At 43.7% G+C, this 24905-nt stretch overlaps 2 long non-coding RNA genes across 2 annotated transcripts; both read left to right on the top strand.

The window, feature by feature from the left end:
- Positions 1-11142: 11142 nt before the first annotated feature.
- On the top strand, positions 11143-16064 carry LOC117541764. The gene is made up of 2 exons (XR_004568342.1): positions 11143-11294; positions 15793-16064. It is a non-coding gene; the product is annotated as an uncharacterized LOC117541764 (long non-coding RNA).
- LOC117541765 lies at positions 15078-15615 on the top strand. Its single transcript, XR_004568343.1, has 2 exons — positions 15078-15168; positions 15214-15615. It is a non-coding gene; the product is annotated as an uncharacterized LOC117541765 (long non-coding RNA).
- Positions 16065-24905: the final 8841 nt, after the last annotated feature.

Here is a 24905-nt window from a genome sequence, read left to right on the forward strand (position 1 = left end):
ATTTTCTTGTTGCCCCAGCTGGTCGACACCTCTTTTAGCAGAAACAAAGGCTACATTAATGTATTAAATCGACGTGACGTTGTGCAATTGAGTTGCCAAGCAACAGCTTCAGTTCATGTTAATTTACAAACTATTCAACTACAACCGTAGTTATATTTAAAAACATGTTAGAAGGCCTCACAAAATACTTTAATGCACATTAAAATGTAAATGTGAAGGAATGTGTGTATAACAAAATACATCGGTCATTAAACGAAACCGGAAACAGACGTAGGCAAGATCCTCAGCTCGATGATTGGATGGTTATCCGCAATGCATGCTGGGATTTGGTGTTTATGTGATGTGAAATCTGAAAACGTTTTTAAAAAATACAATAATACTTTATTCCGAGTGTGCTTGCTTTACTCTTTGAAAGTCATCACATAACGGCATTGTAATACACGGTTCGGCTGCATTAAATATGACATATCTGCCGTAGTTCTCTATTTGTAGAGCCCTGCTGAGAAGACTTCTGGACAAACAGGAGAACTGCCGCCAAAACTGAAGATGTGACGTGGATCATAAATATATAAGCAATTATACAACATCTTACATTTCTTTTCACACAATGCGTCTCCTTGCAGTATCAACACTAATTCGGCTGACTTTTATATTTGATCCAATTGGTAGATAGGCTGTATTTAAACCATAACCGTGCAGAGCTGATAGAAAGGGACACCTGGTGGTCAAAGCACGTTATTGAATTTTATTATTTTATTATTAGATATTAATAGGATCTCTATAAAGTATATTCATTACTCGTTATTCTCTACTAATAGTTCATTAAAGACTGTATATAATGACTAGTTTGAACATCCCTTTCAAGATTTCAAGATTGTATAAGCTAAGGTTTATTGACATATCATATTATACACAACTACTGTGTAGTTATGCAATGAATGAAAAACTTGGGTCGCAGGTTCCTCAACAGTGCATTACAAGACATCTATCAATATGTGTGTATACTCCACCATTAAACTGTCATTCTGCACATTTATTATACTATCTACATACATCTTATAAGAGTATAATACATATGTATAATATCAGTTTAATAATAAACAAATAATAAACAAATAAGTGCTTAAACATAGTTAACATTGCAGGAAAGCAATATATTAGACGTTAAGTACTTTGTCAGGCTTAATATTTATCTGTAGATACAAATGTCACTGTGTGTGCTGTGTGCTCTGCATGTGTGACCATTAAAGAATCAGAATCAGAATACCTTTATTAGTTCCACAGAGGGGAAATGTGCAGCGTTACAGCAGGAAAGAGCCACAGACAGCTTAGTGTTGCATATCTTACATGCGTTAAAAAAGTACTAAGTTAGAATAAAATAAACAATATGCTAAAAAAGTACTAAGTTATAATATAATAAACAATATGCTAAAAAAAAGATAAAAAGTTACATAATTTTCAAAAATAAAGATCAAAAACAAAACGGCATATATATTGATTTAGTGGCCAGGTATAAATTACACAGTTATTAATGGCATATATATATTGCACAAAGTTGGTTTGTATTTAGCAGCAAGGGGTGATAGAGTCTGTGTTGTGGTGTGTGCAGGAGGGTCTACTAGGGGCAGTGCTGGTTGTAAAGTCTGACCGCTGCAGGAAGGAAGGACCTGCGGTTTCAAGAGGCTTTCATCCCTCCATATTTTTCTTAAAGCTTTTTTCTTATTCAAAATAAGACCTTAACCTAAAGTACTCTTTAATGTTTAAATTAAGCCTTATTAGTTTGTCTGTTTTGCACATCCTCCTATTAATATCTAATAATGAAATAATACAATTCAATAACGTGCTTTGACCACCAGGTGTCCCTTTCTATCAGCTCTGCACGGTTATGGTGTAAATACAGCCTATCTACCAATTTGTTTGTTTGTTTGTTTGTTTATTTATTTAAAGGACAGTGCACATTAATTCACATTGCTGTAAATGAGCCAGTATTAGCCAGCAGGCTAATTTTCAACTGTTGTCCTTGGCAAGATGTTAAATGACCACAACAAGACTAGAAAATAAAAACATAATTAAATAGAGTACAGCAGACACCATCAGTACAACAATAAATAAATAGCAGTACAACAATAAATAAACATCAGTACAACAATAGAGAGGAACAAACAAACATGCAAACAGGTGAAATATCATCATACCTTGATACAATTAAAAGTGTTCACATTTTTGATTGTTTAAAAGCCAGTTCTTATAATTGTGGTTAAATGTATGATAGGAGGTGTTATTCCTTATCTGTATTGGTATTGTGTTCCAGAGTGTTGGTGCCCTCACAGAGAAACACTGTTTGCCAAAGGAACTGGACCTAAGAGGGACTACACAGTCCCCTCTTAGGGCAGACCTTGTGGTTCTGCTGTTTGAGTTTTTCTGCTGTATAGAAGTGCAGAGTGGTGGGGGTGCCTTGCCGTTTAGAATTTTAAAAGTGAGACATGCATCAGTGTGTTTTAAAATATTTCCCCAGCTGAGCAGGTTATGTTTGTCCAGGATTTTGCAATGGTGGTATATCTTAGGCTTTCTGTCCAAAACTTTGAGAGCTTGTTTATGAAGTGACAGGATAGGCCTTAATGTTGTGCTATTCGCCTGGGTCCAGCTAGTCATACAGTATGTTAGGTGGGGAAGGATCATGGCAGTCATGTAGAGTTTTGCTACAGGTGTTGTCAAACAGTTCCTTATATATCTAAAGTTTGCTAAATTGTATTTAGTTATTTGCATTACCTTTCTCACTTGTTTTTTGAAGGATAGAGTAGTGTCAAGGATAATGCCTAGATATTTAAAATGTGTAACTGTTTGAATGACCTCCCCAGACACATAGACCTTGGGTTCACAGTGTGATACAGTGTTGGTCTTGCTAAAAAACATACAGACTGTCTTCTTAACATTCAGATATAACTGTGAGTCAGTAAGCCATTGATTTACATGAACCATTGCATCATTTAATTTGGCCGCAGCTTGGGCCTTGGTTTTTGCATGGACATAAATGACAGTGTCATCAGCATACATTTGCACCTCACATCCAGTGCACACTGATGGCAAGTCATTTATATAAAGGCTGAATAGAATTGGGCCCAGGATAGATCCCTGGGGTACACCCAGTTCATTCCTCAGGGGTGGTGATGTCTCGCCACTTACCCTTACACACTGAACTCTGTCTGACAGATAGGAGCTCATCCAGTCTATTGCACTGGGTGAGAAATTAAAATAGGACATTTTGTGAATGAGTACTTGATGATTGACTGTATCAAAAGCTTTCTTAAGATCTAAGAAGATTGCTCCAACAATGCCTCCTTTGTCCATTTTTGATTTAATATTTTCCACAAGGAAACCATTTGCGGTCTCAGTGGAATGATTGGCTCGGAAGCCGAATTGCATGGGGTGTAGTGTGAAAGGACTACTGTTAAGATGTCCAGTCAATTGCTCAGCTACACATTTCTCAGAGATCTTAGACATGACAGGTAAAATACTAATGGGCCTATAGTTGTTTGCATCAGTTGTGTCCCCGCTATTGTGGACTGGCACAACAATGGCTAACTTCCAGTCTTTTGGGAATTTTCCCTCCCTAAAAGAGGTGTTAATTATTTTAGTAATTGTCCCTGTGAGGGTAGTAGCATGTTTCTTTAGAAACAGAGAATCCAGTCCAAAAGTGTCTTTTGATTTGGAATTGTTTAAAGAAGAAATTATAGAATTAACTTTTGATTCAGAAGTCTCTGTCAAGGAGAAGACTGGCTGTGTACAATCAATAGGTGATGAATGTATTTGACCAATTTGGGGACTGTTTATAGTCAGCCTCACAGAATTAATAAATGGTTATTAAAAATAGCCGCTATTTCTGCTGGCCCCTTACATAAGGTTCCATTGTTACTGATCTCCAGCTGCTTTGTTATGTTATGCCCTTTCCCTGTTAGGTTCTGCAGACAGTCCCAGATTTGTTTATGATTTCCCTTAGATTCATGAATGAGATTAACAAAGAAGTTGGATTTAGCTGCCCTGATTTCCTTTGTAACTCTGTTTCGTAAGGACACAAATATATGCCTGTCAGTCACTACATTTGACTTAAGAGAGTGCTTTAGAGCATTATCTCTCTCCTTCATTGATTTCCTGATGTCACTATTAATCCAGGGGAGGGTATGTTTATTTTTGGCCTTAGATTTGCTTTTCCTGAGGAATCGTTTTGATATATTTTGGATTGTTGACATAAGGGCATGTGTGTTGGTATCTACATCTGTACCTGATAACATTTGGCTCCAGTTAATGTTTTTAATTTCCCTGTCAAATTCATCAATATCACTCTTGGGTATTCTTAATTGGTAAGATGTTGTACTGGGTTTCAAATGGAAACGGGATTTAGTGAGCTTTCTGGCTATGAGAGTTAGGTTGTGGTCAGACAGACCAGTGATAATATTGTAGGTTTTTGTCACCCTTTCAGGTTTGTTGCTGAAAATCAGGTCAATCTGGGTTTTTGAGGATGTGGTTATTCTAGTAGGCCCCTTAATTAATTGTGTGAGATCAAATTGATTAGATACCCGTTCTAGTGCCTTATTACTTGCTTTGTCCTCCCAGTTAACATTGAAGTCACCCATTAATATTATTTCCTTGGCAGAACTGCATTCTCTAAGCATTTTTTGTAATTTGTCAAAAAAATTGCTTTTGCAGATGGTGGTCTATACACTCCAATGAGAATGAAAGACATCTGTGGTGACAGGCTAACATTAAGACAGATATGCTCAAGCTCATTCTCAGCAGAGCATTGAACCTCATTACATGATATGTGGTCTTTGATATAAAACAGTAACCCCCCACCCCTGCCCACAGCTCTATCTTTCCTAAAAACATTGTAGCCAGGAATACGTATGGCTGAGGATGGGGAGTTTTTATTCAACCAAGTCTCTGACAAACATAAATAGTCCAAGTTAGAGTCTGTTAAGAGATGTTTTATCTGATCACTTTTGGGTACAAGACTGCGGATATTCAAGTGACCCCCCAGCAGACCACTGGGTTTTGCATTATGGTCCCACAGCACTCTGGCATTGTTCACTGTCTGAAAGAAGTTGTGTTTTCGCAATTTTTTAATTGCTGGATTTAATCCTGCGGCTTTCCGTCGAGCGGCGCCAACTCTTGTTGTGAGTGAGTTCTAGATTGGCCCATGCTTACCTGGACCGTCGCAGAGAGTGTTGACAGGAAGAATGGAGTTTGTTGGTTTGAGATCGACTGGTTGTGCGCTGCCCGGCTGGATAACGATCGCCCGTGGCGTGGAGATTCGGGAGTCATCCGTGTAATGGAGTTGTTGTTGCCGTGCGACCTCGGGGGTTAGCGAGGATGCACACCGTTTCAGCGGCCACGGCTCTCCCTCTTCCTCCACACCAGTCAGATCAGGCCCGGCCCGTGATATCGGTTGAGTGGCGTTTGCAGTCGATATACTCCCAGAGACATCCGAGGAGCAGGTATGGAAATTAGGTGGGTAATCAGACATTATAAGTACAGTGTTTGTGACCGCAGTTTGTATCTGTAAGATAGGCGAGTTACATGCTGTAACTGAGTCAGTTGGTAGTTTAGCCGCAAGTTCAGTGTGGATCATTGGGCCAGGGCATTGATGAACATCACCGGCTAGCAGCAGACAGAAAGTAATGATGAGTCGTTCCCCTCTTTGATCCGTTTTGGTGAATTGTTTGTTTGGGCCCTGCATTCCCATGCCAGGGCGGACAAAGGTGGTAAACAAAACGAGGTGACCAAGTCCAAACTGTTTTTGTGATGTATGACTACTTATCGAAGCTAAGCAGTCCCGTTCATGTGAGTGTTTGGTTCCCAGAAAATGTGTTAAGAGTGCGTAAAAAAGAGCCGCTGCGAACACACCACGTCTGCCCGCCATCTCTGACCCTCTTCTGAGGGTTAGCCCAGGATAGTAAGTAAGTTCCTAAAAGGATCAAATATAAAAGTCAGCCGAATTAGTGTTGATACTGCAAGGAGACGTATTGTGTGAAAATAAATGTAAGATGCTGTTTAATTGCTTATATATTTATGATCCACGTCACATCTTCAGTTTTGGCGGAAGTTCTCCTGTTTGTCTAGAAGTCTTCTCAGCAGGGCTCTATAAATAGAGAATTACGGCAGATATGTAATATTTAATGCAGCCGAACCGTGTATTACAATGCCGTTATGTGATGACTTTCAAAGAGAAAAGCAAGCACACTCGGAATAAAGTATTATTGTATTTTTAAAAAACGTTTTCAGATTTCACATCACATAAACACCAAATCCCAGCATGCATTGCGGATAACCATCCAATCATCGAGCTGAGGATCTTGCCTACGTCTGTTTCCGGTTTCGTTTAATGACCGATGTATTTTGTTATACACACATTCCTTCACATTTACATTTTAATGTGCATTAAAGTATTTCGTGAGGCCTTCTAACATGTTTTTAAATATAACTACGGTTGTAGTTGAATAGTTTGTAAATTAACATGAACCGAAGCTGTTGCTTGGCAACTCAATCGCACAACGTCACGTCCGTTAATTCCACATCCACACGCACGGATTAACATCGATTTAATACATTAATGTAGCCTTTGTTTCTGCTAAAAGAGGTGTCGACCAGCTGGGGCAACAAGAAAATCGCTGTAATCGAGTGTGACTATTAAAAAATAAATCATTACGTCGGGGTAGCATTTGCTTGGTATTTCCGGTTATTTCTCCACTGGTTAACATGGGTTAACAATACCGTGTAGCTGTCACGTTTGAAGGGGACGAAACCGTGACATGTTCACGTCTCCCAGCATGGTAAATCGTCACATGTTGACGTCTTGCCGTGATACCGAGTTGGCATAAACATGGCTGAGTCAGCGATAACTCTCGAGGGGTGAAGGTATGCCCATTATTTTGAGTTCGTCCGAAGAATAGACAGGAATGTGACGGTGAGGTGCAAACTGTGTCCAGGCCAGAAGCTGTTATCCACTGCTGGAAACACCACGTCAAACCTCAACAAGCACCTGCAAAGAACACATGCTAAGGTGAAGCTACCGCACAAGCTATTTGTTGTTTGTTTATATCACGCAGTCTGTTCTTCTTCTCTGTCTTCCGGTTGTTGCCTGTTTTGAATGACAAATACACACTACCGCCGCCTGCTGGTAAGGAAAGTTATTGCCACTCACGCATGTGCAGTTCGTACGTGCTCCGCGAGTAAAGTAACGAGTTACTTTATGTAGATAGTAACGAAGTAGTGTAATATATTACATTTTGTTAGTAACGACCCCATCTCTGGAGTTGGCGTTCTCTACTCTGATTTACATTAAGAACAACAGGAGGTCACGGGCCGGCTCTCTGTTGAACAGGACTTGCGAGTGGCCCTTTCCTCAGTGCCACCAAGGATTAACAAATTATGCGCGCCCCGACAGGCACATGTATCTCACTAATTTGTAAGTCGGCAAAAATATTTACAATAGCACATGTTTCAATGCTGATTGCTGAAATGTTACATTTATAATTTGTAGTTCAGGACCATGGACAATTCAGCTTCCTTGCATTGACAGTTCTCTGTGCTGAATTTCTGCTGAGTTTCCTTTGCCTCATTTTTAATGTTGTGACCTATCTGGTTTAAATGAGTGTGTTGCTGCTCTGATGAAGCCTAATTTGATAAAGTTTCAAATTAATTTCTGAAATATTTCGTTAATAAATATTTCATGAGTAATATAGTTGTCTTTGTCACATTTTATTTGGCATTAGTAAATAATTATGCACATTTACAGATATTTTACATGATATGAATGATAACACGTGTTATAAGGGCTATTTTGCACAATAGGTGTGCCTTGAGATTTTTACTTGTCCTTTGGTGTGCCTTGGGCACAAAAAGTTTGGGAACCACTGGCGTAGTGGATAAAAGCAGCCTCACCCATTTTATTTTGGGGGACTTTAGGGATATTTAAAAAGCCAGCTGAAGAGGACCTCACGAAATATTTACTCACTTTTCCAGCTATTACAGCCACATCTCCTTGATATGCAACGCAAACGTTGCGGATCCACCCGGATGTGAACTCTTTATGTGCCTAGAGTCCTTTGTACGCCTTCATTTCCTCCATGGTGTACAATGGAATAGGCGAAAAAAAAACAGGTAGTTCACGATATCACAGTAGGAAAGTGAAGGCCATGAATTTATATCGGTGCTGAAATCCTTAACGGGAATCAAATAAGGGTCCACCGAACCAATCGACACACATTTTTCTCTGTAAACGGTCTTATCCTCCGGGTTTAGTGATTCGTAGTAGCCTTTCATTTTCGCCATTTTTGAACGCTGCCGCCAGTAGAGCGGGGGCCCATTCCAATAGTCCATTTAGTTTAGGAACCTTCCTAACCAATAGAAATGACCCGGAAGTACGTCACTGGCAGCCATGATAAGTGCCGTTCCAATTCTCCAAATGAAAGGAAAGGAGGTTTCAAACTTCCTTTATAACCTCCTTTAGCTTAGGAACCACTGGACCTCCCTAACCGAAAGGAGAGGAGAAAATGCTGCCCCACAATGCGTTGCAGCCGCAGCATTTGCCGTCACTCAACAGTCGGCCGTTCACGGAAACAACCGATTATGACCGAGAAATTATATCATGAAAGTTACGGTGCTTATTAAGCATTTTAAAACGTATGTGGTAAGTTGCCAAAGTGCTTTTTTCTGAACGTTCATCAGTATTATAATCAAAAAGAGAAATATGAATGTTAGTTTTTACTGAAATGATCAAATAAAGTCAACATTTCAGTCTTTACTGAGCTGTGTGGGGTTTGTTCAACTTTTAAAAGATGTTTGAATGGTGATATACACAGTGATAGATGTTAAGGACTAACGTTTATAATAAATACATTTGTATTGATTTTAAGATATGTTCATAGTTCATATCATACGTATTGGGATCATTTGTATTAATGTGGACCGGAGGGAGAGGGTGAGGAGCATAAGTTTCACTTTCCTTTTTTATTTCAATTCCAACTTTGGTCATGAAGAATATGTTTCTCTGTTGTCCACATTCATAAAGCATAAAGCAACAGCATCAGAGCACGGTGCAGAGTCTCTAGATGAGTTTACAGTAGTCCCTCGTTCTTATTAAACATCCATGTTGTAGTCCGCTGTATAGAAAACTGTAGTTTCCATAGTTTCCCCACAGCAGCAGACGCACATTCATGACGTCCGCTGGCGCATCATACACACGTCGGATAATGAAAGTGCATTCGGATTCTCTAAAGTACCGCGGTCTCTTCTCCTAAGTCCTTTTGAATTCTCCTATCCACTATCCCTTAACCCCGTGACGTTTCACTCAGAGGTCAAGGAATAGGAGATAGGGTTAGAATTTAGGAGCTGATTTTTGGATTATCGGAACGCAACCCAGTAGAGTGGTACTCCAAGATGTCTGACGCGAAATCCCGTGACGTCATTAGGAAGCCTCTATTGGCTGACAGGTACGTACCTCTCCTCTGTGACAGTGACCCAATCCCAAACCACTCCCTCGACCCTACCCCTCCGTGATGGAGTGAACTCCGTCTGTAGCCACCATGGATGTATAATAAGAACTGGATACAGTGTGGGAGGCGGGGCCTCATTCATTCCTATGAGAGTTGCTCAATGGCGCATGATGACAAAATGGCCCAACTTTTGAGAGAGCGAAACGTCACAGATTACCCAGCATGCCTGAGAAGTACCCGTATGTGCACTCATAGAGCATGCGCAACTTTAACCACGCCGCCCAAAAGGCTCGTTCACATTAAGCATGTGAAATTGCGTACACGTAACAGCACCGCACGTTCATGACAGCATGGTACTGGATTTATATTAACGAGGCGGCAGTTAGCAGCTAGCGGCTAGCTAGTAAATTATGCTAAGTTACACATCAATCGTTATGTACTTTTATATTACGCTGACATCAGGATCTAGTGATATCCAAGCAACAGAGCTTCATTTAGCATGATACTTGTGTGGGTTGTACATGAAACCACTTGGTAATATATAAAAATGTATATGTTGAAGCCTGTTATGATCAATTGTGAGTTAAAACTTTATCTAAAAAGTGAAGCTGATGATGGATTACTGTGGTGGAGTTAAAATAACAATAGCCTATTTCTTTTTGAAATGTGATGGAGTAAAAGGAAAGTAACTGTGATTATTCATGATAAGTAGCCCACAAGTAACTAAAACAATTGCAAGTGCAATAAGAAGCTACAGGAACGTTAATCTACGTCGGTAATATTAACTTTATTTAATACAACATTTACGGTACAAGATTTACATCATACAGCCCATGTAGTATAATATTTTACAAATGATGAATTACAGCAAACATGTGCAATATATATATCTATTATTACATCTCCGTGGGCTGGCAGTAAGGCGATATGGTCCGTTGTTATTGTCATCCATGGGTAAAGAGAAACTCATGTAGTACTGAACACATAACATGAACGTGCCGGGCGGCGCGGTCCCGTGGGTTAGATGCGCGTTCATAATGCCGAGGGAAATAACTCTCAGAATAACGTTATTAGCACATTTTTACAACTTGAGGAACGAATGTTTTTAATAAGGGCTATACAAACGTTCATACTGGGTAGTTTATTTAGTTTAAAAAAAATTATCCAACGAGTTACAGACCACTCTTTCCCAATGTAAGTCAATGGGAAAAAGTGTTTCCGGGCCCAGCAACCAAAAGGAAGTGTAGTACCGCCGTTTGACCAGCATGAATATTCTCATCAGACTCCGGCGCACTTCCTGGGGGCTTGGTAGCCACACTCGCAGCTCAACGAGGCTCCCTCCTGTCAGATGGAGGGAGTAAACACAGCAGCAAGCTCCCCTCTCTCCGGCAGAAACAGGAAATGCCGTAACTGTATGTAACAACGGTTTCAAATCAGCATCTCTTAGACAAAAAGTTTAAATGAATAACTCAAATAAAACTCCAAACATCTTTCATTGTGTTTCAAAGCTCTTTTAGTTTTAAACCTGATGTTTATAAGCTTCTTAGTTTTTGCAACGGTCTGTAAATATACACAACTTTATAATAAAATGCACAGATTTACCTTTTTCTAGACTAAACACAGGTATGATCCTAAGTTAAAAACATATGTAGCTCAGCGTAAGTTCAATCAGGAAGACAACATCATCGGGTGTCACACGTTATTTCAATAAGTGATCAGGGGCATTACGCCCCGGCTAGCCAATCATTGCACCTGCTAACCTCTTTAAATCTGCTCTCCCCTTCCTGTCAGTTGTCATTTCAGGTGTCAACGCACAAGCAGCAGCAGGGCTTCGCCCCAGCTCCAGGCATTATTCATCAGCTCCGCAGTCTTGCGGATTAAGCTACAAGCGGCGTCCCCCAGTCGGCTAGCGGTTTCAGCCGGCCGCCCCGCAAACCCGGACGCGGGAGGAAAAGACAAGGAAATCGGGCTCCACGGAAGTTCCTCCGGCTAATGGAAATGGGCTACTTCACGCAAACAATTGACGCACGCCTTCAGTCTCTCAAGAGGGCATCACCGGCATCAGGGCCGCTCAAATGTGGCGCTTCCGGCTTCACGCGGAACGGGTCCCCATCGCATGCGAAGCTTTACCCATTGGCTTCAACCACAACCCCTCCTGCAGGCAGGCAGGGCGTAAGCTACATCCCATTGAAGCTACTTCCTCCTGCGCCTCACCTCTAAAACAGGCGTCAGGGTAGCGCTGGCAAGAGGCAGTTGCAACAAATTCACGAGATGTTTCGTATATCGTTATGACATTTGGGTCATCCAGAGTGAGATCGCTACCCCTTTAAGAGAGGGGTGTGGCGCGTGCCCGTGTGCGCGGGCATGGTATGGTAGAGCGAGCGAGATACAGGTTTTCTAGAAATAACGAGGCAGCAGAAAAAGGAAGGTCTGTGATCTTGCGAAACAGAAGAGCTAAATAAATGCAACGACCTCCCAAGAAGAGCTCGCCTTCTCCAGTATCTCCGATAAATGGGTTATTGAACCCGAAGCGTGTTGCTTCTGCCCTGGGAGACGACAGATAGTCATCCCCCCCCGTTTCCTCGACTACGGTCTGGGAGCCGACAGGAAGTTCAACACTATGCATTGCTACCTTTAGTTCAGGGTTAGGTGAGTCCCAGCAGGCAGTGTTGGGTGTAACGTGTTACAGTATGGAGTTCAGTAACGTATTACTTGCATTACTAATGCAGTTTGGGTAATTACTACCCATTACAATGCTCAGTAACTAACGCAGTTTCAAGCTCCAACACAGTGTTACCTGAAATAAATGGCGTTTCGTAGGGCTTCTTTTCCTCAATGACCAAGTCGCTGCACATTATCCTGTTTATGACACGACCAGATACTAAATAAATTAGGATTCACTCCCAATATTAATTTAATGATTATTGACAATGATCGTATTTTTCTCTCTTTCTTCTCCACTAAGAATATTCCGTTTCCCGTTGCACCAACGGCTGGATTTGCGACAAACACATCTCCTCGGCAGTAGGGGTGCAACAACTAATCGACTTAATCGATTACGAAATTAGTTACCAACTCATTCAGTCGTCGATTCATTGGTGACGTCATCACGTGTGTTTTACGCGCCGTTAAGTTCCAACGTATTGGTCTTTTATCGGTACCAGAGACATTTATAAATATATGTCATGCATTATTGCTAAAAAACATTATATCGCAGTCTGAGTGTCGCCAACTCGTTTCTAATATGCAAGACAACAAATGCGTCTATGATGTATTTTCGATCAGACGAGATCTCTCCCCCGTCTGTGTGCGAGGGGGCGGGGCAGTTTACACACACGCAGCTGCTTCATGCAGCGGAGCACACTGCGGAGATGGCGGAGAGAACGCGCTCCGAGGTGTGGTTAAACTTTACCCGTCTCGATGTGGAGAATACTTGTTACCATAAGTGCAATAAGAGTTTAGCATGTAAGGGCGCACGAGCAATTTGTCTAAACATTTAGCAAAAGTGCACCGAATGCAGACGGAGAAATGCACCGGGTTCGACCGTCTTTCTATCAGCCCTGTAGCCCCATTCACGAGTACGTTTCCACGTCAGGTGTTATGTATGCTAGCAGCAACACACGGAGTTAACTACATTATACAAACATGGGTTAATGATTAGAGGTAACTGAGTTATTTAGTTTGTTAAATTTCAGCTATTCTGTTTACAGTCTGTCATCAGATTATTTAATACGTTTTGTTAAAGGCTCAGGGCAATCTCGATGACAAAGGTCAATGTTCCCCCCTTTCTACGCACGGAGATAATGTAATCTTAATAGTGTGCAGGCCAAGGCTGGCTCTTCAAAGCAGATATTAACGACGCGCTTTAGAGTTCCCATCATCGTTCAGCGGAACTCTTTCAGCCTTAAGCGGCAGTCAAGTAAGGAGAAACTACGTGTGCACCGGCTATTCGGGTAAATAATATTAATAGCTGTCTCTCCCCAGTTCAAATCACCCACTGCTCAGGGAGATCTCCTCATGCGTTGCTTTACGCATCTAGTGTTCAAATACAACATTACTAACCTATAACTCCGCTCAACTGGGAAAAGAGAAGAAGAAAGAAGAAGAGAATCCTCCAGGAGCACAGCGTTCCTAATCATGAGGAACTATAGGCCCAGTCACACACCTGGAGTTCCTAGGCATCACATCAAGCTCATGGTATTAACGTTCCTCTAACCAAACTGCGTGCATCCACATAAACGTCTTCAACGACAGTTGCTCTTCCTCATCGGGCAACCGTACTTTACATGCGGATATTCTTCGGCACGCCATCATCTCCCGTTTCCTGGACGTGGCATCCGTCGGCCTCACGGCGACCGCGTTTTCCCCGACTAAGGACGTGCACCGCACATCCTCCGTTTTGGGGGGGACATCTGCATGAGATCATCCACATAGCGGCACACTCAGATTTCCACTATTGCTACACATTTATTATCACACTCGCTGGATCTAACGCCTCGAAAGAAGAAGTCAATCTAAAAAGCATCCGGGGCCTCTTAGCAGGAGTGCAGTTTAACGTTCGCTGTTCCGATCCCGGCTTTCCCAGCTGTTCGCAAAACAGTCAGTCAAACTCATCCTCAAAGGTCTCATTAGAACTTCTCCCCCCGTCTTAGACCGGAGACGCCCTATTACACTCTCCACTTTACGCCTCATGCTCTCCAAACTTAGAAGTGAGTTATTCTCCCCTTATATCAATGCGCTACTCGACGCTCTATTTCTCCTAGCTTTTATGCCTTTCTCAGACAGGTGAATTTACCACAGCTTCCCTTACATTCGATTCCATTCGAGACGTCAGCTTCTGACATATCCTTTCACGCTAGCCACTTTAGCTTATATCTTAAACACTCCAAATGCGGCGGCGCTGCTCCGTCATCGCCGCCCGCATCGACTCCCAGTTCTACCCTTATAAATCCATGATCAAATTCCTGCATCTTAGACCTTCCATTAATCCTCTCTCACCACTATTTCTTATTTCAGGGGATATTCCCTTAACTCAACACCAGTTCAATCATTACTTAAAGCAAGTTCTCATTAGATCCGGCTTATCGCCCCAATTATTCTCGGGGCATTCGTTCAGGATAGGCGCAGCTACCTCCGCTGCTAATCAAGGCGTCTCATCCTCATCCCTGCAACAACTCGGACGATGGTCCTCCTCTGCCTTCACATCCTACATCCGCCCGGACATCAGTGCCGTGCTGGCTATCCAAAGGTCCCTCAAACACTAAAAGATGGTAAATATACCTATAACTGGTGGTGGTAACACGTCAGCATGTATACGTGTCTACGGTTCCGTATCTGTCAGGCTATGACTCCGGATCTGCGTATGCTAATCCTGCAAGTGCAGGTTGCGAACGTGGGTCCGAGTCACGTTGCGGACACAGGTCCGCGGTTAGGTTTAACCCTGCGGGTGCAGGTTGCGGACACAGGTCCGCGCTTAGGTTTAACCCTGCGGGCGCAGGTTGCGGACACAGGTCCGCGCTTAGGTTTAACCCTGCGGGCGCAGGTTGCGGACACAGGTCCGCGCTTAGGTTTAACCCTGCGGGCGCAGGTTGCGGACACAGGTCCGCGCTTAGGTTTAACCCTGCGGGCGCAGGTTGCGGACACAGGTCCGCGCTTAGGTTTAACCCTGCGGGCGCAGGTTGCGGACACAGGTCCGCGCTTAGATTTAACCCTGCGGGCGCAGGTTGCGGACACATGTCCGCGCTTAGGTTTAACACTGCGAGGGCAGGTTGCGGCCAGTGGGTCTGCGTCATGTTAACCCTGCAGTGCAGGTTGCGGCCAGTGGGCCCGCGCATGTCTAACCCCGCAGCCCGGAAGCGATTCCGGCGCTCATCATGTCCCCATGTTAATCTCTCTTTTCATCCATAGATCTCCGCAGCCAGCCGCAAGGTAAGGATTGCTCACAGCTCCGTACTTCATACTTCACTTCTTTTGGGGGTTCATCAGAGCGGTTCTTTCCCTCCTGAATGATCATCCTGCAAACCCGGGGCCTAATCGCCAAAACATCATTACAGTTACTTGTTGTAATACGTCAATCACTATTCCCGCATATCATGTGTCCCGATAATAAACATGTACTCATACATCACGTCTCTCCCGATTGAAATGTAGCTCAGCGTAAGTTCAATCAGGAAGACAACATCATCGGGTGTCACACGTTATTTCAATAAGTGATCAGGGGCATTACGCCCCGGCTAGCCAATCATTGCACCTGCTAACCTCTTTAAATCTGCTCTCCCCTTCCTGTCAGTTGTCATTTCAGGTGTCAACGCACAACCCTCCTCCACCCCTTCGCCTCCTGTCTCCTAAATACAGGGCCAAGCTAAACCTTCTCCCTTCAGATCGGACTGAACTACTATCACCACCACCAGTGTCTAGACCCCGGGGGGTTCATCAGAGCGGTTCTTTCCCTCCTGAATGATCATCCTGCAAACCCGGGGCCTAATCACCAAAACATCATTACAGTTACTTGTTGTAATACGTCAATCACTATTCCCGCATATCATGTGTCCCGATAATAAACATGTACTCATACATCACGTCTCTCCCGATTGAAATGAGGTTATCATGAGGTTGTTAACATCGCAGTTTATCAGTGGATGTTTGCTGGAACTACTTGTAAACAGCATGTTTCCTGACGGACACACACAGCGTGACTCCGGTCAGGTAGAGACCGGTGTCAGCATAGATATGGAGAGGCGAAGTCACGCCCATCTACTTCCGGACCATGGGACCCCGGAAGCGAAACATTTACATTGAATTCAATGGAGAGAGAACACGTATCTTTTGATCCCGTTTGAATTGTGCCACGAACTACACATATGATGTTTGTCAATCTTAAACAATCATTTCCATGTCAAAAAAGTCACATTTTGTCGTAAAACTGCTGAAATATAAGACTATGAAAAATACGCTACTACAAAGACTACAAATCCCAAATCCCATTCTGGGTCGCGTAAGTGATGTCACAGGCGATAATGCTCCAAGTGGTTGGTTCACTTTTACAAGATGCCTGTGTGCTTTGTACCAGGTTGTAATCACAAAAGTGATCATACCACTTGCTCGTTCTATCGCTTCCCGTCTGATGAAAGGACCAGGAGTCGCTGGATCAGACATATCAGGTAATATCATAGGTAATATACATGTTGTGCATGGAACATAGTCAAGTTAGCTACCTAGCTAGTAGCGACGAGTAGCGAGCACGTTAGTTAGCATTACATTACTTAGCCTTGTCATTTTTAGTAGCCTTACCATGAAGTTATTATTTTATTACATGAAGTAAACCAAAATGTTAAACAGTAACCAAACATGATGGTAAGTATTTCGTGAAACATTTGAAGAGTAGCCTACTGCGCCCTCCACCGGGTGCTAAGGAAGCAGTTCAGGGAGAGTCGAAGGCAGGCAGGGAGCTTTGCATGTCATTCTTCTGGACGTGTTTCATTGTGATGACAATCTGTTTGTTGGAAAGACAGTCGTTGTGTGCTTATTGAGAGAAAATTGTTAGAAGAGATAATTATTCAAAGTGTTGTTACTTTAAAGTGTTGTTACTGACCTTTTTCTCTTTTATTTTCTTTACCTCACCTGTAACTGCTGAGACGTTGAGGAACATGCACACTGACCTGCTCTGGCAACCTGATTTCCACAACATGCTGTGCGCACTGCGCGCGTCATTAAGCCAAGTCTCTCTCTCTCTTTCACACACACACACACACACACGGCGCGGTGCGCACCGTGTGCGTCATTAAGCCAAGTCTCTCTCTCACACACACACACAGCGCTGTGCGCACCGCGTGCGTCATTAAGCCATGTCTCTCTCTCTCTCACACACACACACACACACACACACACACACACACACACACACACGGCGCTGTGCGCACCGCGTGCGACATTACGCATAGGTGAAAGCGAAAACAGGCTATTTAAAATAGACTATACTCTACTCTTCATGCATAAATGCAGACACACCCCAAAATCTTTCAACATCAACATAGCCAGGGCTGGCATCATTAAGTAAATGAAAAGCATGTCTACCTTTAGAAGAGTTGCAAGCGGCGAGTGCTGGTGCTGAACCTCAAGAGAATGGTGTTCTTCCATTCGGTTGTGCATTTTCTTGTTAAGTCTCTCTCAAACGCAAGTTGAACCAGCTGGGCCTTTCTTTTGTGGAGCATTGCACGTCTATGGTCCGAAAAAACGTTCCTTAGAGTGGAGAATGAATTCTCGCACATTGCTGTGGAGGCGCCAAATGTTAAGGCATGTTTGAAAGCAGTCATTACGCTTGGCATTGCCTTAAGGTGCGTGTGGTAATTGGAGAGGATGTGCTGTATAGTCCAATCCCCCTCGATTGGCTGTGACTGTTTTTGCATGCTGAAAAACTGTTTTGCAACTTCGTACTCTGCCTCAATTACAGGCGATCCCGACAGGTCCATAATGTGCTTCACAGCCTTTGCATCAAGGAATGTGTCGCTTTCTGGATTCAGCGCAGCAAGTGATTTGGCCAGCTGCGAGTTGCGCTCGCTGAATCTCTGATCCATTTCTCCAAGCACTGAATCAATCGTGCTGTAGTACAGTCTCTGAAGTTCTGTTTTGTCATCATCCCTGTGTCCTGTAGTTCCCTCGACTACATACCAATCCATAGTCGGGTTGGCTCTGCGTCTCCGTTTGGGCACTTCGGGTCTCGGAGTAGCGCTGGCAGCCATGGCCATGTCCCACACTTTGTTAAACTCCTCACCACAACGGAGTTTGCGTACACAAGCTGTTGCACAAGCCACGAGACTTAAACCTGTCATCAAGTCAGTATTTTCTCTCTGTAAAATCTTGTTTGGTGGGTCCAGCAGGGCAAGAACTGTGTGCACTAACTGAGCAATGAATGGGAAACTGGGCTCAGTCATCTCACGCAGCAGGCCTGTTGCTTCCATTCGTATCTCTGCGCCGTGGGCCATCACAGAATTAATGTCAGTCAAAAGGGTTGTTATGTCGTTGAAGGATTTTATAATTACAGACACAGTGGCAAGATGTCCTGTCCATCTCTGTTCCAGAAGGCGTTTAAGGTGCACACCCTTATAATGCACAGCAACTGTGGGCTTCTTGCAGAACTTGTAGAGGGCATTGCACACATGAAAGAAATCCACTAAAGCTGTCTCTGCTGACATAGCATGTACTACAACTAAGTGTAGCTGGTGGTTCAAACAGTGTACATAAGGAATCTCACGACCTAGTTTCTTTTGCAGGAGCTTCTGGACGCCACCATGTTTCCCAGACATCAGAGCAGCCCCATCAAATACCTGGCTTAGTATCTTTGATGTGTCCAGTCCAACTTTGTTGAGCTCTGCCACGACTGTGTCCGTTAATGTCTGTGCATCATCTTTGTCAGCTGTCGATATGATCAGCAGGCGCTCTGTGACGTCATATGTCTCATTTACAAATCGAATGACAATCGAAATGTTTTCACACCCCGTGGGGTCACGGGTTCCATCTACTTTCAGTGTGTAAAAGGAGTCTCCTATTTCCTCCACTATAGCCTCAGTCACCACATTGCTGAGTGTACTTATGAGTTCATTTTGCATTTCGTGACAAGTGTAAGTGGCGTTTCGAGGGATTGATTTCACTACATCAGCCAATTCGGGGTCTTTTTTGATCGTATAGTCCAGCAGGGAGAGGAAAAGGCCACTGCCCCCCTCTGACATGTTATCAAAAGCCTCTATCTTCCCTCGTAAAGGCAGCTGGTTTTCCACCAGAAATCCAACCACATCAATAAGAGAGGAGATATAATACCTGTTTTTTCGTAGTTGGTCTGCGTTAACAAGTGTAGAAATCTCTTTTCCAGTGCTGGCACGCCTCTCTCGCTCCTTCCACATTGCATAGCAAGAGAGATGCTCCTTTGAATTTGCATGTTTATGAAATCCCTTGTCTCTCTCCACCGCATTTTTCCAGTTACGGAAACCAACAGACATAAATGCATCCATTCTCCGGGTTTTGCTAGACTGCCGACAGCAGAAACAAAATGCAGCATCGGCCTTGACACTGTATTCAAGCCAGTCTCGGTTGTGATACCAAGCAGAGACAAACGAACGCCTCCTGCCAGTGAGGATGCTGTAAGGGTACTGTTTTAAGACAATTTGGTTGGGCTAATCAGTTCCAAGATCATCTATGGGTTGATTTCCAGCGCTAACGTTAGCTGCAGCAGGTGGATGGGCTTGGCTAGCAGGTGGTGTATATTGGCTGGTCGAAGAGCACGGCTCCAGCTCTTCAGAGGTGGTGCCGGCGATGCTGGAGCTGGGTTCATTCCTTTCGTTTTCCGTCGGTGGAGGAGTTGGAGGAGGCCGTGTAGCAGCTGCACCTTGCAGCCATTTACGTATATCCATTACTTTATTCCTTTATGTCCGACAGTCCGAGTTTATAGCTTCGTCTCACTGACTTGCTAATTGTGCGTGCATTTTTTGAAGTAATAACAACAAATCAAAGGCCGGGGTCATTGGTCAAGAAACACACCAATCACCAGTGAGCACACCTCAGGCTGTGTTTTTTTATTTATATTCTTTATTTCTGATTTATTTCACACAAAAAACATTTAGTGGAAACGTTTTCACTTATAATATGATAAATAAATAAAAAAAACGACAAAGTGGCAGGGCTTGCCTGGCCTGCGTTAGGGGGGGCACAGTGACTCATTTGGGGGGGCATGGCCCGCGAATGCCCACCCATGACGCCGACCCTGACTGTACGTAATAGTATTTGGTTATGGTATATTATTTATATACATCAAAGGCACAATGCACCCCCCAGAGACACACATGTATTGAGTGTGATATTTTGCATAGGTCATTTGAAATCATCTTTACATACTATAAAACTGTAGGAGCGGCAACTTGTTTTGAAATTGAATTTTTAATATCCGATAAAGTTGATCTGTTTTCTTTATTCTTCTCTCTTCCCAGCTCCATCCATCACCATTCTCTGTTCCTGCAGGTCCTGCTTGCTAATCAATGCTCATATTTTTTTACACAATTACAAATAAAGTCATTGTATTGTATGACATGAAGTTGTGCTTCATTCGGAGTCAATAATAAATTAATTCTGCCTTCAACTGCGCAATGATTGTGGACTGCACCGACATCCATGTAGCTGCCCCCCAGTAAGATGAACCAAGCAAAGAGGGTCACCATCATGCCCAAGGACATCCAGCTGGCCCGCCGCATCCGCGGAGAGGGGCTTAGACTGACCTGAGACCAGCACACCCAAACATGGCTCTTTTAAGAGCCACCTACAGTTTCAAAGAGTTGCAATCCTACGTTATTATAATGATTCAACTGGTTCATGTATCACTTAGTTTACTGAACCGTAATGAATGAAATAAATTAGTGAGGTAGTGGTTTACTGAAGTTACAAAGACATTAATATATGAGTAACAGGTCAGTGTAAACACAAGCTTCTGTCAATTATGGATCATTCAAACTATTTATATAAAAATATGTAATAAAGTTCTAAAACAAGTATTCGGTATATTCCTTGATAGCTTTTGGAGAAGGTTGTTTTTAAGTTTACTAAAATCTATCGTTTCAACTGTTTCACTTTATAAAAAGGGAACCGGTGAGTAGAGCATCATTGAGTTTCTTATTCTGTCAGTAAATTATCCAAATGAAATGTTTTTCATTATTTTAGTCAACCCTAAACAAATTGATTGTACCTTTTAATAATGACCTTACATGGTCGGCAAAGTTAAATTAACTTCAGAAAATCAAATCTGTTCTGAGAAAAAACGAATAAATGTTTAAAGATAGGAACTTGCCATCCCACTGAAAAACAGTCCGTAGAGATTTAAAGGCGTAGTTGTAGTTCAGTCCAACGTTTCATTTGGATTCATTTGACAACAGTCAACTATTTTCATAAAGAATATATATATTTTTCAAAGTCAACTTTATTGTCAATCTTACTCAGTTTGTGTTTATAGACAGAGAGATCAAAAATACGTTTAAATAAAATTATACAATTTACAGATATGTATACAAATATATATATCCTATATACACCATCATGTATAATGATGGTGTATGATGTAGAAGGAAGTGTGGTAGATAACAAGTAAATATAGAGTTACATACAGATCCATGTTACAGCAAAAGATGGAATAACTAAGAAGCATGCAGTATAATAATAATTACATGCAACAATTAAATAACTGCTCAGCATCTCCACCACAATCCCAATCTGCTGTGTCCTGTTTTCCTCCCCCCTGCATAACACCCCATCACACATACGAAACACAACGCAGAGTCCGAGGGTGTTAAGAGTATGTTTATTTAAATGTCCTCCTCTCTACTGGCCAACACAGGGAGCATATGTTGGGTGTATAATTTTTCCAGGAGGAGGAGATTTCCATACCATGCAGGGTCTTTGGGGATGGGGATGATGATCGCCTCCTTCGTGGTCCACACAACAAAGTAGCAGAGACTCCGGTCTGTGATGTGCAGCTGCCCTTGGACCTGGTGCCAGTATGGGTGATTCTCCTTGAGAATATATGACCCACCCTCCTCACGGAGACAGAAGGATGGTAACTGGACTGCCTCCGTGATGGTCATGTTCCTCTGGCTGTGTGGACACTTCACCTCCAGCAGGGCAGATGGCTGCACAAGTCCATCGGGTGATGCTCCCAAAACACCCGACTCACTCACAAAGAGACCAGACTCGATTCTAACACTGTCACTTGATAGGCCTCCACAAAAGCCTTCACCCCTTCGCAGGCTTGGAATTTCGTCATTTTAGGGGCAAGGCCATTTGGCCTTCCCGTTCACATTTTTTTCAAGGGCACAAAGGCCACATGACAGGGCACAAAGGCCACATGACAGGGCACAAAGGCCGTTTGGTTAAATTACGCTGGTCAATCAACATGACTGAAAAGTGTAGCACTAACGTCAACACCAGTCGTTTTACAAATGGCTGAATAGCAATAGTGTTTCTTTAACGTATACGTTAAGTTCAGCCATAAACCACATAAGTCAGTCATGTATTATATCAAAACCGCTTAGCAAGAAAAATACTAGATTCAAAGGTGACAGCTATCTGCTAGCTTGTAGAAGCAACACTAGATGTAGACCCCTTGAAGGGAAGACGTTAGCGCTATCCAAACTAGCTAGCTATCGCTAGTTTTCATGACAAAATGTAACGAGTCGACTTTAAATAGGCTAATACAATGGTAATTACCTATCAATAGTACTTTCTATAAACACGTAAATGTTAAGTCCTTTCAAATACTACCACATACTTCAGTTAAATCATATCAAAACAGCTTGGTCCGCTTGCTTACCTGTGCTTGTCTTGCTCCCGCGGCTGAGGAGGAGGCTGTCGGGCCCCTACAGGCATTTCTGACGGAACAATCACAGCAGAGCAATCACTCTGATCCACAGGCACGGGACTATCCTACTGCGCGCACTAATATGACTTTACTAGCGTTGTTTACACTGGAACTTTTGACAGGGGCACCAAGGCCACTTTGGCCGTGAATTGCATTTTTTTTCACAGGGCATCACGGCCAAAGTGCGGGGCAACGACGGCCATGGCCGTCGTGGCCGTCGTGAAATTCCCACCCTGCCCCTTCGGCCTCGTTTACAACCCCCCAGTTGACAGTTGGTGATGTCTCTGGCCAGTGGGTTGTATGTCTCCTCTCACTGTTGGTAAAGTTGAGACACTGGCTGGACTACTTTTTAAGTGCCAGGCTTCCTCCACTGGCACTCAACATCTGTGGAGCTGATCTGCCACATGGCAAATATTGCCAATGCTGCAGCGTGGCTGCATTTGTAAATCCCCCGTGCACAATCATAGACAGCGCTCTGCATCGCGCCATCGTCTCCCATGCAGATCTGTAAAAATAAAGTAAGTACCATTTGTTAGCATGCTATAATAGATTGAATGTGCAATAATACAAGGATGGTCCGGATCTGGGGGTGGGAGGGTTTATTTTTCCATAGTTTTGTCCTCTTGTCTGATTGTTGTTATTGTTTGTTTTTTCTGTTTTTTTTGTAATTTGTGTTGTATTGGTTGTGATTGTACATTGTCCATCCATCCATCCATCTTCTCCCGCTTATCCGTGGTCGGGTCGCGGGGGTAGCAGTTCCAGCAGAGAGCCCCAAACTTTCTTTTCCCTGGCGACATCAACCAGCTCTGACTGGGGGATCCCAAGGCGCTCCCAGGCCAGCGAAGAGATATAATCCCTCCACCTGGTCCTAGGTCTACCCCTTGGTCTCTTCCCAGCTGGACGTGCCTGGAACACCTCCCTAGGGAGGCGCCCAGGTGGCATCCTAACTAGGTGCCCGAACCACCTCAACTGGCTCCTTTCGACGCGAAGGAGGAGCAGCTCAACTCCGAGTCCCTCCCTGATGACCGAACTTCTCACCTTATCCCTAAGGGAGACACCAGCCACCCTGCGGAGAAAACCCATCTCGGCCGCTTGTATCCGCGATCTCGTTCTTTCGGTCATGACCCATCCTTCATGACCATAGGTGAGGGTAGGAACGAAAATGGCCCGGTAGACAGAGAGCTTTGCCTTCTGGCTCAGCTCCCTTTTCGTCACAACGGTGCGGTAAAGCGACTGCAGTACCGCTCCCGCTGCTCCGATTCTCCGGCCCATCTCACGCTCCATTGTTCCCTCACTCGAGAACAAGACCCCGAGATACTTGAACTCCTTCACTTGGGGTAAGGACTCATTCCCTACTTGAAGTGGACAGTCCATCGGTTTCCTGCTGAGAACCATGGCCTCAGATTTGGAGGTGCTGATCCTCATCCCAGCCGCTTCACACTCGGTTGCGAACCGATCCAGTGAGTGCTGAAGGTCGCAGACCGATGAAGCCATTAGAACCACATCATCTGCAAAAAGCAGTGGTGCAATCCTTAGTCCACCGAACTGCAGACCCCCTCCCCCACGACTACGCCTCGAAATCCGATCCATGTATATTACAAACAGGATTGGTGACAAAGCGCAGCCCTGGCGGAGGCCAACCCTCACCGGAAATGTGTCCGACTTACTGCCGAGGACCCGGACACAGCTCTCGCTTTGGGAGTACAGAGATTGGATGGCCCTGAGTAGAGACCCCCTCACCCCATACTCCCGCAGCACCTCCAACAGTAACTCCCTGGGAACTCGGTCATACGCCTTCTCCAAGTCTACAAAACACATGTAGACCGGATAAGCGTACTCCCAGGCCCCCTCCAGGATCCTTGCGAGAGTAAAAAGCTGATCCGTCGTTCCACGACCAGGACGGAATCCGCATTGTTCCTCCTCAATCTGAGGTTCGACAATCGGCCTGACCCTCCTTTCGAGTACCTTAGAGTAAACTTTCCCGGGGAGGCTGAGTAGTGTGATGCCTCTGTAATTGGCACACA

Source organism: Gymnodraco acuticeps, unplaced genomic scaffold (genome assembly GCF_902827175.1).
Source record: "Gymnodraco acuticeps unplaced genomic scaffold, fGymAcu1.1, whole genome shotgun sequence".
Classification (NCBI taxonomy): Eukaryota; Metazoa; Chordata; class Actinopteri; order Perciformes; family Bathydraconidae; genus Gymnodraco; species Gymnodraco acuticeps.